The sequence below is a fragment of the Scylla paramamosain genome, chromosome 18 (genome assembly GCF_035594125.1).
Source record: "Scylla paramamosain isolate STU-SP2022 chromosome 18, ASM3559412v1, whole genome shotgun sequence".
In the NCBI taxonomy this organism is placed as follows: domain Eukaryota; kingdom Metazoa; phylum Arthropoda; class Malacostraca; order Decapoda; family Portunidae; genus Scylla; species Scylla paramamosain.
In genome coordinates, this window is record NC_087168.1 from 155,040 (window position 1) to 162,821 (window position 7,782).

The following is a 7,782-nucleotide window of genomic DNA, read 5'->3' on the forward strand; positions in this document are numbered from 1 at the left end:
TTTTCTAAAATATGGTATTATTGTGACCCCCCCAAAAAAAATTGAAACACATAACTTTGACGCCACGAAAAAAAAATCGCAAATATCCTTGTTAAAAAAAAAATATATATATATATATATATATATATATATATATATATATATATATATATATATATATATATATATATATATATATATATATATATATATATATATATATATATATATATATTTTTTTTTTTTTTATGTAGGAATGATACTGGCCAAGGGCAACAAAAATCTAATAAAAAAAATGCCCACTGAAATGCCAGTCCCTTAAAAGGGTCAAAGCAGTGGTCAAAAATTGGTGGATAAGTGTCTTGAAACCTCCCTCTTGAAGGAATTCAAGTCATAGGAAGGTGGAAATACAGAAGCAGGCAAGGAGTTCCAGAGTTTACCAGAGAAAGGGATGAATGATTGAGAATACTGGTTAACTCTTGCGTTAGAGAGGTGGACAGAACAGGGGTGAGAGAAAGAAGAAAGTCTTGTGCAGCGAGGCCGCGGAAGGAGGGGAGGCATGCAGTTAGCAAGATCAGAAGAGCAGTTGGCATGAAAATGAAAATGAATATATATATATATATATATATATATATATATATATATATATATATATATATATATATATATATATATATATATATATATATATATATATATATATATATATATATATATATATATATATATATATATATATATATATATATATATATATATATATATATATATATATATAGGAGGAGGCAGTAGACACCTGCCGAAACGATAATTACTCCCAGTGAGGTCTAAAGCACTGTTCAGGGGGTGCTGTGAACTTATCATTAAACCCAGCTGTGACCTCACTGAACGTTTCCCTTTGTGTCTCACAACACAAGGGAGCAGTCACAGCCTGCCCTCTAAAGACAACTCTCTTCCTCCACACAAAACTACAAGCACCTAATAACACACACACCCTTCACTCAAAAATTTTAAAATCATGGCGACTCCTACACCAGCCTCGGAGTCCCCATCTGGGGAGGGGACCATAAATGTCCCCAGGTCGGACTGCCTTTCCGTCGACGACCCTAAGTGTCTTGACACCCCCCTCAACTTTTTCTTCATTAACTTCTGCAACATTCGCGGTCTAAGATCTAATTTTCAATCTGTAGAACACCACCTCTCCTCTTCTAAACCTCATCTTCTTTTCCTCACTGAAACTCAGGTGTCTGAGGCAACTGACAGTAGCCCCTTTTCTGTTCCCTCCTACTTTCTCTATCCTCATTTTCGATCCAAAGCTGGATGCTGCGTTTATGTGCGCAGTGACTTAACCTGCTCTCGTGCCCACGCTCTTGAATCTTCCGAGTTTTCCACCATCTGGCTACGACTACAGAGTCATTCTCGTACTAAATTTATCTGTGCTGTATACCTCTCTCCTAACTCCTCTGACTATAAGAAATTCTTTGACTACTTAACTTCCAAAGTGGAGCACATTCTGACCCTCTTCCCTTTTGCAGAGATCTCCATTCTTGGAGACTTCAATGTTCACCACCAGCTTTGGCTTTCCTCTCCCTTCACTGACCATCCTGGTGAACTAGCCTACAACTTTGCTATCTTCCATGACCTAGAGCAATTGGTGCAACACCCTACTCGTATTCCTGACCGTCTTGGAGATATGCCCAACATTCTTGACCTTTTCCTGACCTCTAATCCTTCTGCTTATGCTGTCACCCTTTCTTCTCCGTTGGGCTCCTCCGATCACAATCTCATATCTTTATCTTGTCCCATCACTCCAATCCCTCCTCAGGATCCCCCTAAGTGAAGGTGCCTCTGGCGTTTTGCCTCTGCTAGTTGGGGGGACCTGAGGAGGTATTTTGCTGATTTTCCTTGGAATGACTACTGCTTCCGTGTCAGAGACCCGTCTTTGTGTGCTGAGCGCATAACAGAGGTGATAGTGTCTGGCATGGAGGCGTACATTCCTCACTCTTTTTCTCGTCCTAAACCTTCTAAACCTTGGTTTAACACAGTTTGTTTTCGTGCTATACATGATAGAGAGGTGGCCCACAAAAGGTACTTAAGCCTTCCATCACCAGAATCTCATGCACTTTATATTTCTGCCCGGAACCATGCCAAGTCTGTTCTCCAACTAGCCAAAAACTCCTTCATTAACAGAAAATGTCAAAACCTTTCAAGATCTAACTCCCCTCGTGATTTCTGGCATCTAGCCAAAAATATCTCCAATAACTTTGCTTCTTCTTCTTTCCCTCCTCTACTTCAACCAGATGGCACCACTGCTTTCACATCTATTTCTAAAGCTGAACTCTTTGCTCAAACCTTTGCTAAAAACACTACCTTGGACGATTCTGGGCTTGTTCCTCCCTCTCCTCCACCCTCTGACTACTTCATGCCACGTATTAAAATTCTTCGCAATGATGTTTTCCATGCCCTCGCTGGCCTAAACCCTCGGAAGGCTTATGGACCTGATGGGGTCCCTCCTATTGTTCTCCGAAACTGTGCCTCCGTGCTTGCACCTTGCCTAGTCAAACTCTTTCAGCTCTGTCTGTCAACATCTACCTTTCCTTCTTGCTGGAAGTTTCCCTACATTCAACCTGTTCCTAAAAAGGGTGACCGCTCTAATCCCTCAAACTACCGTCCTATTGCTTTAATTTCCTGCTTATCTAAAGTTTTTGAATCTATCCTCAACAGGAAGATTCTTAAACATCTATCACTTCACAACCTTCTATCTGATCGCCAGTATGGGTTCCGTCAAGGCCGCTCTACTGGTGATCTTCTGGCTTTCCTTACTGAGTCTTGGTCATCCTCTTTTAGAGACTTTGGTGAAACTTTTGCTGTTGCCTTGGACATATCAAAAGCCTTTGATAGAGTCTGGCACAAAGCTTTGATTTCCAAACTACCCTCCTACGGTTTCTATCCTTCTCTCTGTAACTTCATCTCAAGTTTCCTTTCTGACCGTTCTATTGCTGCTGTGGTAGACGGTCATTGTTCTTCTCCTAAATCTATTAACAGTGGTGTTACTCAGGGTTCTGTCCTGTCACCCACTCTCTTCTTATTATTCATTAATGATCTTCTAAACCAAACTTCTTGTCCTATCCACTCCTATGCTGATAATACCACCCTGCACTTTTCCACGTCTTTTCATAGACGTCCAACCCTTCAGGAGGTAAACATATCACGCAGGGAAGCCACAGAACGCCTGACTTCTGATCTTTCTAAAATTTCTGATTGGGGCAGAACAAACTTGGTATTGTTCAATGCCTCAAAAACTCAATTCCTCCATCTATCAACTCGACACAACCTTCCAGACAACTATCCCCTCTTCTTCAATGACACTCAACTGTCCCCCTCTTCTACACTGAACATCCTCGGTCTGTCCTTTACTTATAATCTGAACTGGAAACTTCACATCTCATCTCTAGCTAAAACAGCTTCTATGAAGTTAGGTGTTCTGAGACGTCTCCGCCAGTTTTTCTCGCCCCCCCAGCTGCTAACTCTGTACAAGGGCCTTATCCGTCCATGTATGGAGTATGCTTCACATGTCTGGGGGGGTTCCACTCATACTGCTCTTCTAGACAGGGTGGAATCAAAAGCTTTTCGTCTCATCAACTCCTCTCCTCTAACTGACTGTCTTCAGCCTCTCTCTCTCACCGTCGCAATGTTGCATATCTAGCTGTCTTCTACCGCTATTTTCATGCCAACTGCTCTTCTGATCTTGCTAACTGCATGCCTCCCCTCCTTCCGCGGCCTCGCTGCACAAGACTTTCTTCTTTCTCTCACCCCTGTTCTGTCCACCTCTCTAACGCAAGAGTTAACCAGTATTCTCAATCATTCATCCCTTTCTCTGGTAAACTCTGGAACTCCCTGCCTGCTTCTGTATTTCCACCTTCCTATGACTTGAATTCCTTCAAGAGGGAGGTTTCAAGACACTTATCCACCAATTTTTGACCACTGCTTTGACCCTTTTATGGGACTGGCATTTCGGTGGGCATTTTTTTTATTAGTTTTTTGTTGCCCTTGGCCAGTATCCTTCCTACATAAAAAAAAAAAAAAAAAAAAAAAAAAAAAAAAATATATATATATATATATATATATATATATATATATATATATATATATATATATATATATATATATATATATATATATATATATATATATATATATATGACCAAATCCAAATTTTCTGGCAAAATTTTTAGAAAATTTAATGGCAAGTATAACAAAACAAAAATGAATTAAATATAGGGAAAACTATAGGTAGAGCATTACTTTAAAGATCAATAAGTTACAGTTGAGAAAAGGGTTAGAAGCCTCCAGACGCGTAGTGCTGCAGGTGGTCTCTCGGCTTTTTCTTCCTCATCTTCCTTTTGTGAAGCATATCCATTTTCTTATCTTTGTTTGTCAGGTAGTTCTTTACTGAAGTCGTCCACTCTATGCCCAACCTCTCACCCAGATGACTGGCGATGTAGCCAACGTTGTAGCAGGAGAGGGAGGAACAAGCCCAGAATCATTCAAGGTAGAGTTTTTAGCAAAGGTTTGAGCGAAGAGTTCAGCTTGAGAATGTGGTGATATTGAAAAGTTTATTTACCCCTTCGGCACGATGACGCAGTATACACGTCATTTCATCTCTGGTAGCATATCCGGGTGACGCGCTTACTGCGTCATGGTCATTTGAGCCAGTGTGTTTCATTTCTCGAACATAGTACGAGGTCTTTCAGAATGTTGGCCGGATATGATACGGTGTTTTACGTTCTTCCCAATATTATTCTAATATCACGCACTCATAGTGGAGCTTAGCAGACGGCTTCTAGCACTGGTAGTCAAATATCCTTGGTTTCTACTGTGAAATAACACAAATAAAGTGAGGGAAAATATGATGCTTTTGAGTAGAAACCTCTTGCCCATCGAGTTGCCAGTACATACTCGTACCTTTGGTCATGTATCATGTCCTGCCCCTCCCTTCCCTGCTCCTCTCATCTGTTTCTGCTTTTATTTTTTCCTTTTCTCTGTTAACTTGAAATGAGAGAGAGAGAGAGAGAGAGAGAGAGAGAGAGAGAGAGAGAGAGAGAGAGAGAGAGTGCGTGTGTGTGTGTGTGTGTGTGTGTGTGTGTTTCATATGAAACTACAGTATCATCTGTGGAGATATTGAAGCATCTCTGTTTCATTGTACGAAATTGTTCTGTTATGATGAACATTATTTATATATATTTTTTTCAACCAGTCCCTCCCTATATCTCTGTTACCTCCCCTTCACCCTCCGTTATCTAGTATCTTGCTCTTTTCTCTCCCTTCTTCCTCACAAGCATTCACAAGGAAAGTGGTGGGATGGGTGGTGGGAAAGAGTGTGACAAGCAAAACGTTTGGCACCAGTTGTGTTTTGCTTTTGTTTTGTTATTGTAGCACTGGTACGTATTTCTATTTGTTATTATTTCACTTACTGCCAAAATATTATTGTATAATTTAGCGAATGACAACATCTACACACATGCGAGGTGGCCGTCATCTCTCTCTCTCTCTCTCTCTCTCTCTCTCTCTCTCTCTCTCTCTCAGTTGGTACAGTAATTTCTCGCACAAGAAACATTCGAATAATGCACTGATACGAAGATGAAAAAGATGAAAAATGGACATACAGATAATAATGATCGTAGTTATGGTAAAATGGGAATTACAAAAAGAATGATAAATAAATCATACAAAAATAAAAACAACTGGCAACTTTATTTACAGGAAACGATGACTTCCACGTGATATATATAAATTTGTTTTTCCTATTGTGTCAGATTGTAAGTCACGTGCTTACAGTTGGTGAGGTGATATGTGTGATCATTCACCCCATAGACCCCCTTCTGCACCCTCTTCACCCTACAAACCTTCCTCACCACCTTCCTCTCCACATCATCAACCTTCCTCACCTTCCCACCTCTCCTCCCTCTGCTCATCTTCACCTCTCCCTGCTATTCATTTTTTTTTTTTCTCTCAACCTCCCTCTCTCCCACTATCACCCATCATTCCTTCCCCTGACCACTCACCCTCACCACCACCACCACCTTCCTCTTCACATTCACTCCCTCCTCCATCTCCCGCGCCCCCTCATCCGTCACTTTCACCCTCACCGCCACCAGCTGCCGAAAACAGGTTTGACTCGTCATTCAACACTTATACTTTGTGAACAACCTTCCATCGCCACCACCCTCTGATGAAGACTAGTGAGTAAAATATAAATTGAAATTTATTTTAGACTGAATATTGGTGTGTAAGGCACAATGGAATCATTCCGGATATTCTGATATATAGTATGTTATGATTATGGTTAGTTTTGTGAATGCCAGTGGTGGGGTTTTAAAGTTTGCCGCGCGCGTGGAAATCCCGTATACAATAATTATGTGGGGCGCGTTTTGACTAGCCGTACCGAAGAGGTTAAGAAGAGACGCTGACCAATGGATATTTTGTATTGTCTCTATAGAAGACACCTATGATACAGGGTATAACACGAGTTTCTTCTGATATTGCTAGAGGCGAAAGTACAGATTATTTTAAGTGGAAAAAATGTTCTATGCACATGTGCGTTTTGAGGCCTTGCTTTGCCGTGGGATGACATTTGAATGTGGGCGGGCAACAACGGCTAGTCTGCTGGTATCTTGGCGAGACATGTTGGCGTGGAATGTCTGGTGGTGAAATTTACTTATTCAGTCATCATTTCTATAATTTTTTTGGGGGGTATTACAGACAGTATTCTGTAATGAGACATGTAGTATTGACAGACAAATAATTTACTGATAAACCTAACACAATGGCTTGTGTCTTTAAAGTTCCTGAACATTCCAGCTGAATACGTATGACGCACAAAACGTATAGCCAGATAAACGGCTCGCGGGGCCAAGGAGCCGCAGCGCCGAACCAGTATTGAGCCGCACTCCTGACGAGCCTCAGTGTACCACTCTCCTATCACGCACATTATCCATGGCTGCTAAGGACGACTTCAGATCCCTAGTAATGTCTGTGAAGGAACCAGACGACATTGATGAGTACTTGGCAGACCCCCTGATGCACCAGTCCATGTTTGATAAAAGAACGTCACCGTGGGAGATGTCTTTGTGGAATCAAGATGAACTTCAAAAGTTCAGAATAAACGTCCAGTGCATCAATCGCGTCTATGAAGTTCATTGCAGAACCGACCCTCGTTCTGCAGAAGGAGAATATAGCCTCCTTGCCCGAATAAAGTATAAGGAGAAAAATTTATTCGTGTCTTTAGAAGCTAATTGTGACTCTTCAGGATTTGATTGTCAGGGTTATGGTGAAATATACGTTTCTTTTGATGCCAACATTTTCTATAATACTGTTGTTTGTGAGGAACAGAATAAGGAACGTATAGCAGATTTACTGCGCGAGGACAACTACCATATTACCATACAACCTCAGTGTGGACTGGGTCGTGTAACCACGTGGCACAATCCATCCAGCCTGCTATTGCTGTGTCACGAGGCCATCAAGGATAACAAACACCTCCTCGCCCATTACTCCGACATCTTACCCAAGAAGTTCATCGATAGCCTGGAAGAATTTATCAAAGTGAGGGAAGCGATGGAAGAATATAATAGGATAGTAACCTAATGAAGCTCATCACATAGATTCAATAATTTGTTAATCAAGCCCATCTATCCGGTGTGTACATCCGCGCATTGTAACACATGTGAAAACTATTGTGTTATGATAAATAAAAATAAAATGAGGTGTATTCTAATCTTTTACTCCCTTGGAAAAAAAAAA

General features: G+C 40.9%; 1 long non-coding RNA gene across 1 annotated transcript; it reads left to right on the forward strand.

Moving 5' to 3' along the window:
• The first annotated feature begins 5,799 nt into the window (after positions 1-5,799).
• Positions 5,800-7,750, forward strand: LOC135108977 (uncharacterized). Its single transcript, XR_010272524.1, has 2 exons — positions 5,800-6,221; positions 6,841-7,750. It is a non-coding gene; the product is annotated as an uncharacterized LOC135108977 (long non-coding RNA).
• Positions 7,751-7,782: the final 32 nt, after the last annotated feature.